The sequence below is a fragment of the Abrus precatorius genome, unplaced genomic scaffold (assembly GCF_003935025.1).
Source record: "Abrus precatorius isolate BTA unplaced genomic scaffold, Abrus_2018 Scaffold2, whole genome shotgun sequence".
NCBI classification, from domain to species: Eukaryota; Viridiplantae; Streptophyta; class Magnoliopsida; order Fabales; family Fabaceae; genus Abrus; species Abrus precatorius.
The window spans coordinates 11756370-11765201 of record NW_020874362.1 but is presented as its reverse complement, the minus strand read 5'-3'; the positions used below and the strand labels follow the sequence as shown (position 1 = coordinate 11765201).

The 8832-nt window shown below is 37.3% G+C and overlaps 1 non-coding gene and 1 pseudogene across 1 annotated transcript; both read left to right on the top strand.

The window, feature by feature from the left end:
• The first annotated feature begins 589 nt into the window (after nt 1-589).
• LOC113859457 lies at nt 590-4939 on the top strand (annotated as a pseudogene).
• A 1468-nt stretch (nt 4940-6407) lies between these two features.
• Nucleotides 6408-6514, top strand: LOC113860329. Its single transcript, XR_003503782.1, has one exon. It is a non-coding gene; the product is annotated as a small nucleolar RNA R71 (small nucleolar RNA).
• Nucleotides 6515-8832: the final 2318 nt, after the last annotated feature.

Genomic DNA, 8832 nt, shown 5'->3' with positions numbered 1-8832 from the left:
CTAAAGATCCTAAGTCATCCCTTGTGCAAATGGGGTTCATATCATTTGGTATCAGAGCTCCGGTTTAAGGGTTTGAATGTCAAATTGGTAACATCCTTCCTTCATTCTCTTTTTTCCAATTGATTACCTTATTGTTCATATTATTTGTGATTGTACTGAATCACTGCAAAAGTTAGGCCCTTGTGAAAATTCAAAAAAAAAATCGTATAAAACAACAAAAAAAAAAAGAAGAAAATTTTGGGCTGAATGATTCATGCTTTTCAACAATTTGTTATAAGGTAATATATTGGTGTTCTTAAAGGATTGTTGCTAATTCTCTTGTTTACCAATTTTCCTTTACCCCTTTGTTTTTGTGACTTGTTAGCCTTTTCTTTGTCTACCTAGCCTTACCTTGCACATATTGGTGGATTGTTCTTTGTTGTGGCCATAATATCTTGAATTGCCTAAGAACCCAAGGAGAATTTGAGTGGTAAAAGGAAAGAGTGTTTTCATTAGAGAAAAAGCCATAATTGTGTGATACACTTGAGTGTGGTGAGGTTTCAAATTCTACTTTCTATTTGCTTGTTACGTTTAAATTTGTTTGTTTGTGATGGCTGAAGGAAATCCTAATCAAGGAGGAGGACTTTCTCCTTTCCAAATGCAAGCCTTGACACAACATTTGGAGAGATTGATGAGGCAACAAAATGATGAGCTCCATTAAAGATTGGACCAATTGGAGAATAGAGGTCATGATGAAGAAGAAAGGAGGAGAAGAGGTAATGACGGTGCTCCTAGACAAAACCGAATTGATGGAGTCAAAATTTCTATTCCTCCATTCAAAGGAAGAAGTGACCCGGAAGCTTATTTGGAGTGGGAGATCAAAATAGAGCATATTTTCACTTGTAATACCTATGAAGAGGCCCAAAAGGTAAAGCTTGCAGCTATGGAGTTTTCTGATTACGCTCTTGTGTGGTGGAACAAATTGCAAAAAGAGAGAGCTAGGAATGAGGAGCCATTGGTGGATACATGGGTTGAAATGAAAAGGATCATGAGGAAGAGATATGTGCCGGCAAGCTATTCTAGGGACTTAAAATTCAAACTTCAAAAATTGTCCCAAGGTAGCAAAGGCATTGAGGAGTACTACAAGGAAATGGAGGTGCTCATGATTCAAGCCAAGATAGAAGAGGATGAGAAGGTAACTATGGCTAGATTTCTTAGTGGTTTGAATAATGATATTCGTGATATTGTTGAACTGCAGGAATTTGTTGAAATGGAGGACTTGCTTCACAAAGCAATCCAAGTGGAGCAACAATTGAAAAGGAAAGGTGTGGCCAAAAAGAGCTCCACTAATTTTGGTTTTTCTAGTTGGAAGGATAAGGGAAAAGGGGCTGCCACTTCTAGTGCAGCGCCTACACCAACAAAAACTCCTCTAAAAACTCAAGAGCAACCCTCTAAAAGGAGTCGGGATGTGAAGTGCTTTAAGTGCCAAGGCTTAGGACACTATGCATATGAGTGCCCTAACAAAAAAACCATGATTCTTAGAGATGGAGAGTATATAAGTGAGTCTGAAATTGAAGAGGGAGAGGAGAATGAGGACGTGGAGGAGGAGGTGGAGAAAACACCAGAGGGAGACTTGTTGATGATAAGGCGGTTACTTGGTAGCCAATTGAAGCCTTTGGAGGAGAGCCAAAGAGAAAACATCTTCCATACTAGATGTTTGATCAATGGTAAACTTTGCATGGTGATCATTGATGGAGGGAGTTGCACCAATGTGGCGAGTGCAAGACTTGTGTCTAAATTGAATTTAGTTACAAAGCCACATCCTAGGCCATATAGGCTTCAATGGCTTAGTGAGGATGGAGAGGTGCAAGTAAGGAAGCAAGTAGAGTTGGATATTTCCATTGGAAGATACAATGATAAGGTGCTTTGTGATGTTGTTCCTATGGAGGCCAGCCACTTACTCTTGGGGAGACCATGGCAATTTGATAAAAAAGCCAATCATGATGGTTTCACCAACAAAATCTCATTCATGCACCAAGACAAGAAGATAGTGCTCAAACCTTTGAGTCCGCAAGAGGTGTGTGAGGATAAAAGAAAAATGAGAGAAAATATTGTCCAAGAAAAGAAAGAAAAAGAAATCCAACCACTTGAGAGCTCAAAAAGTGAGGACAAAAAGAGAGAAAGACATGAGAGGAAAAAGAAGAGTGAAACACTTGAGGTGAAGGAGAGCTTTTTAGCTACAAAAAGTAAGGTCAAGAGGTTGTTTCTATCTAAACAGCCCCTATTTTTGTTAATTTGCAAAAACTATGTTTTGACCACTAACACTTTTGATAACCTTGATTTGCCTTCTAGAGTGAAGTCTCTTTTGCAGGAATTTGGAGATGTGTTTCCAACAAGTGTACCAAGTGGGTTGCCACCATTAAGAGGTATTGAGCATCAAATTGATCTCATTCCAGGAGCTTCTTTGTCTAATAGGCCAGCCTATAGAAGTAATCCTCAAGAGACCAAGGAGATCCAAAGACAAGTGGATGAACTCATTGGTAAGGGATGGGTAAGAGATAGCATGAGTCCTTGTGCTGTCCCGGTAATTTTGGTTCCTAAAAAGGATGGGACATAGCGCATGTGTTCTGATTGTAGAGCCCTTAATAACATCACCATTAAATATAGGCATCCTATACCTAGGCTTGATGATTTGCTTGATGAATTGCATGGTGCATGTTACTTCTCTAAAATTGATTTAAAAAGTGGATACAATCAAATTAGGGTTAGAGAAGGGGATGAATGGAAAACTGCTTTCAAAACAAAATATGGTTTGTATGAATGGTTGGTTATGCCTTTTGGCTTAACTAATGCTCCTAGCACTTTCATGAGATTAATGAACCATGTTTTGAGAAAATTCATAGGAAAATTTGTTGTGGTGTACTTTGATGATATTCTTATCTATAGCACTTCACTTGAATTGCATGTTGATCATCTAAAATCTGTCTTGTGTGTGCTTAGAGAAGAACAATTGTATGCCAATCTTGAAAAATGCATCTTTTGTACTAACCATGTTGTGTTTCTTGGTTTTGTTGTAAGTTCAAAAGGAGTACAAGTGGATGAGGAAAAGGTTAGGGCTATTCAAGAATGGCCTACACCTAAGTCTGTGACCGAAGTAAGAAGTTTCCATGGTTTAGCAAGTTTCTATAGGAGATTTGTGAAGGATTTTAGCACATTGGCAGCACCTCTCAATGAAGTGCTTAAGAAAAATGTTGGTTTCAAATAGGGAGAGAAACAAGAAGAAGCTTTCAAAGTTCTTAAGCAAAAGCTAACTAATGCCCCCATACTTGCTTTGCCAAACTTTCAAAAATCTTTTGAAATTGAGTGTGATGCTTCAAATGTTGGGATTGGGGCTGTGTTGTTGTAAGAAGGCCATCCAATTGCTTATTTTAGTGAAAAGCTAAGTGGTCCTACCCTTAACTATTCAACTTATGATAAAGAGTTGTATGCCTTAGTGAGAGCTTTGAAAACATGGCAACACTACCTTTATCCCAAGGAATTTGTCATTCATAGTGACCATGAGTCCCTCAAATATATCAAGGGACAAGGCAAGCTTAACAAAAGGCATGCCAAGTGGGTGGAATTTCTAGAGCAATTCCCTTATGTTATCAAACATAAAAGAGGAAAAGGTAACATTGTAGCTGATGCTCTTTCTCGGCGTCATGCTTTGCTTTCTATGCTTGAAACAAAATTGATTGGTCTTGAATGTTTGAAAAACATGTATGAAAGTGATGAAACTTTTGGTGAAATTTTTAAAAATTGCGAAAAATTTTCAGAAAATGGTTTCTTTAGACATGAAGGCTTTCTTTTCAAAGAAAACAAATTGTGTGTGCCTAAATGTTCTACAAGAAACTTGCTTGTTAGTGAAGCACATGAAGGAGGTTTAATGGGGCATTTTGGGGTCCAAAAGACTCTAAAAACATTACAAGAACATTTTTTTGGCCTCATTTGAAAAAGGATGTGCAGAAATTTTGTGAACATTGCATTGTTTGTAAAAAGGCAAAGTCAAAGGTAAAGCCTCATGGATTGTATACTCCATTGCCAATTTCGGAGTATCCTTGGATTGATTTATCCATGGATTTTGTTTTAGGGCTGCCAAACACAAGTAGTGGCAAAGATTCAATTTTTATGGTTGTTGATAGGTTTTCTAAAATGGCTCATTTTATTCCATGTGAAAAGGTGAATGATGCTTCTCATGTGGCTGATTTGTTTTTCAAGGAGATTGTGAGACTCCATGGTTTGCCAAGGAGCATTGTCAGTGATAGGGACTCTAAGTTCCTAAGCCATTTTTGGAGGACCTTGTGGGGCAAGTTGGGCACTAAATTGTTATTTTCAACCACTTGTCACCCACAAACCGATGGGCAAACGGAAGTTGTTAATAGGACGTTGGGAACATTGCTTAGGACAGTTTTAAGAAAGAACTTAAAGACTTGGGAAGTTTGTTTACCCCATGTTGAGTTTGCTTACAATAGGGCTGTTCATAGCACTACTAATTGTTCTCCTTTTGAGGTTGTTTATGGTTTTAACCCACTAACTCCTTTTGATCTTTTGCCTATGCCTAATGTTTCAGTTTTTAAGCATAAAGAAGGTCAAGCAAAGGCGGACTATGTGAAGAAGCTTCATGAAATAGTCAAAAATCAAATTGAGAGGAGAAATGAAAGCTATGCTAAACAAGCCAACAAAGGGAGAAAGAAGGTTATCTTCGAACCCGGAGATTGGGTTTGGGTGCACATGAGAAAGGAAAGGTTTCCGGAACAAAGGAAGTCAAAGCTTAAACCAAGGAGAGATGGTCAATTCCAAGTGCTTGAAAGAATCAATGACAATGCTTACAAAATTGAGCTGCCGAGTGAGTATAATGTTAGTTCCACCTTCAATGTGTCTGACTTATCTCTTTTTGATGTAGATGGAGAATCTGATTTGAGGACAAATCCTTCTCAAGAGGGAGAGAATGATGAGGACATGACCATGAGCAAGGGCAAGGATCCTCTTGAAGGACTTGGAGGACCTATGACAAGGGCTAGAGCAAGGAGAGCAAAGGAAGCTCTTCAACAAGTGTTGTCCATATTAATTGAATACAAGCCCAAGTTTCAAGGAGAAAAGACCAAGGTTGTGAATTGCATCATGGCCCAAATGGAGGAGAACTAAGGCGCCACTTTGCTTCAGTTTTTAAGTTTTTAGTTTGTTTTAAATAATGGCCCAATCCTTTGTAAATTTGGCTGACCAAATTATGTTTTGCGGTTAATCAACTAATGGGCTTTGGTTTGGTTTTATTTCAAGTTGTAATAAGGGCCCAATTGGCAACTTAGGCATCAGCCTTTGGGAGACCAAGAGGCGCATAGCTAATGGCTGTTGGGTGACTTTTTGGTTGCCACAATTTCAGTTACAATCAGCCATCAAGTAGTTTCATTTCCTAGCTTAGTGGATCATTATCTAAGTGGAATATATTTTCCGTTACGGAACCTTTGTAATTCTGATGGTAAAGCTTCTATATAAGCTGAACCATTCTTATCAATAAGACAAGTTAAGTTTGATTCAGAAATATTAGAGTTTATCTCTTTTATCTTAGTGAGAGTGATTCTCCTAAGTTCTTGAGTGATTCAAGAACACCTTGGCTGTATCAAAGGGCTTTCACATCCCTTTGTGTGTTGCCTTCCTTGGAAAGAGTGATTCTTTCCTTCCCCCATTCAATTCTTCACCAAAATTCCAAAAAAACTCAAATCTGCCCAGAATTATCTCGTTATCATAACTCTCGTTCTACTCAGCCAAATTGAGTGATTCTTGAGCCTAAATTGAATTTCAGAACAAGAGCTTTCACCTCGTTTTGGAATCACCTCAATTGGAGTTCTATAACTCGAGATACCGTCATTTCTAAAATTCTGTTCAGACACCACCAAACCAGCGTTTTTGCTTCCTTTTTCACTTATTTTAACACCATGGACCAACACCTAATTTGCCCAGAAATTCATCACTAAATTTTCAAATTTTTCTACAAGGTTCTAACCCTAAAGATCCTAAGTCAGCCCTTGTGCAAATGGGGTTCATATCAGTTTCCTCCACAAAAAGCACAACTTAGCTGACTGGTAGGCATACTCCCTGTTTGCAGATTGCTAATTTGTTGTGTTAAGGCAGCTAATTGTTCTGAAAACATTTGATTTTGTAGCTAATTTTGTGCAAGAAAAGTTTCCAGAACCTTAGCTTCATGACCAGAGTTTCTTCCTTGATTTCTTGAGTTTGAATTCTGATACATTGAAAATGCCATCATCTCAATAGTTCTCTGAGCTTCTTCCAAGGACTTTGTATTTAATGAACCTCCAGCAGCAGCATCAATCATTGTTCTTGTTGCTGCATTCATCCCATTATAAAAAGTTTCCATTTGCATCTAATTTGGGATACAATGATGTGGACACCTTCTAAGTAATTCTTTGTATCCTTCCCAAGCTTCATACAATGATTCTCCTTCTTGCTGCACAAAGGATGTAATTTCTCCTCTCAACTTAGCAGCTTTGGATGGAGGGAAGTACTTAGTTAGAAACTTATTCACAAGTTCTGTCCAGGTTGTGATGCTTCCTTGTGGTTGAGCTTGTAACCAAAATTCTTCTCTATCTCTCAAGGAAAAAGGAAATAGTCTCAATCTGATAGCTTCTTTACTAACTCCATTCATTCTTATGGTGTCACATAGCTGCAGAAAATTTGAAATATGTAAGTTAGGATCATCTGAATTTCCTCCATAAAACTGATCCTGTTGGACTAAATGTAGTAGGGCAGGTTTAATCTCAAAATGGTTGGCTTGAATAGTTGGCCTAATTATAGAAGAGTTAAAACCTTGCATGTTAGGAATAGCATAGTCCCCTAATGTTCTAATTCTGTTTTGCTCTGCCATTTCTATTGCTGGATTTGGTTGTCTCAAAGGTGTAGGTGTTCTTTTCACTCTAGGATTACTCTAAAATTCTAGAGAATGGACAGCTTCTAATTCACTATCACTCCCTATGACTTTTTCTGCTCTAGACTCTTTTCTCAATCTTCTCAAAGTTATGTCTATGTCAGGATCAAAGACCAGAATTGATTTATTCTTGTTTTTACCACGCATATACAAATCAGATTAAAACAAAATTAGACTACAATCAATATTCAGAAATGTACAACAGAAATCATGCAACATCTATCAGTAAAAGCATATAGAAACTTAAATCTAGCAGTTGCAGAATTGTAAAATCATGTAAAAATATGCAGAATGGAAATTACAAATATGAAGAACAATGAAAACTGAAATTATGCAGATAAAAAGGATGTAAAAACTTAATGCAGCAGACAGCAATATTATGCAAAATACTACACAAGGTGCAGTAAAATTATGCAGAAAGCAATTTGAAAGCAAAACAACAAAATAAATGCTCAATCTAGTTACTTTTCTACTACTAATGATATTGAAATTCAAAATTCCCCGGCAACGGCGCCAAAAACTTGTTGTTCGCAATCTAACACTAGCAAGTGCACTAGGATTGCAGCAAGTGATGAATAAATTTAAGATCAGAATATCGTTTCCATAGGGAATTTAGGCTTCAAGTACCACTTCACAGAATTATAACCATTTGAGCCATACGAATTTTGGAATGAGATTTGTAACATATAACAGCAGTAAACCAAACCAATTAAAGCAAAGAACTTGTAGAAAAACAGAGTATGTAATGAAATGAGATAGGAATGAAGAATAGTTAGGAATTTACTTCACAAGAATAGCAGTATTAATTCAATTATGCCTCTGAACATTCAAGAACTTGGTTAATTGACAATCAGTTTCGCATAGCAATAGCCAAAGGTTAATTCCTTAACTCATTGACCCTAACAAGCAACTAAACCACCCTAATCCCTAAGGTGAAGTTCAATTTCAAGTTGCATTAAGACTTAGAACCTTAAGATTGAAGAATTAGGTCTCCTTATTCCTAAGAAATCCCCAAATTCTGATTGCTAACTCAGATCGGAGAAGCAAATCCAACTTCCATTGGTAATTGTTCCTCTAAGATGAATCAAACAAATTTCCATTCATAGATTGCAAGAAAAACAGAATTCACAATTTAATTAATCCAAGAACTCAAAATTCAGAAGCAAGAGTCAAATTAATACATCAATTCGAGTTCCATAAACCCCTAACTACAAGAAAACTACTTAGATATGGGAGAAGAGAAAGAGAAAGAAGAAGAAGAAAAACTCCAAGAAGCCATAGCCGGAAGCTCCAATCCGATTCCTTTTTGTGGAAGCTTCAAGACTTGACCCCAATCTTCTCTCTCAATCTCTCTCAACGAGATCTAACAGAAAAAATGAAAAAATAAAACTGAACTGCTGAAAAATCTGCACGTTTCTGTTATTTATAGAATTTCCCAGATTTGCGCGTTATCACTTTTATGAGAAATAGTAGCCATGCAGAAGGTTTATGGTGTCGCATTTAACACTTTTATGAGAAAAAGTGACCACGCGCAACTTTCCTGATATTGAGGGCTCTCTGGAACTATCACTCTTGCTGATAAAAGTGATTATGCAGAGCTTTTCCTGATTATTTGCCTCTCTGGAATGCTCACTTTTACTGATAAAAGTGATAACGCCCAAGCTTTCTTCTTCTTTGAAGTCTGGAGTGATCACTTTTACTGTCAATAGTGATCACGCCCAATCTGTACTTTCTTAGTCTTGTGTTTTTGGAGTCCAGACTTGCTTCTTTCTTCTTCCTTGTCTTCAAGCCTCCATTTCCATGATCCTTGCTCAATTTATTCCTTCAAAAATAAAATTGAAAACTTAATTTCTAAGCAAAAATTCCATAATTGC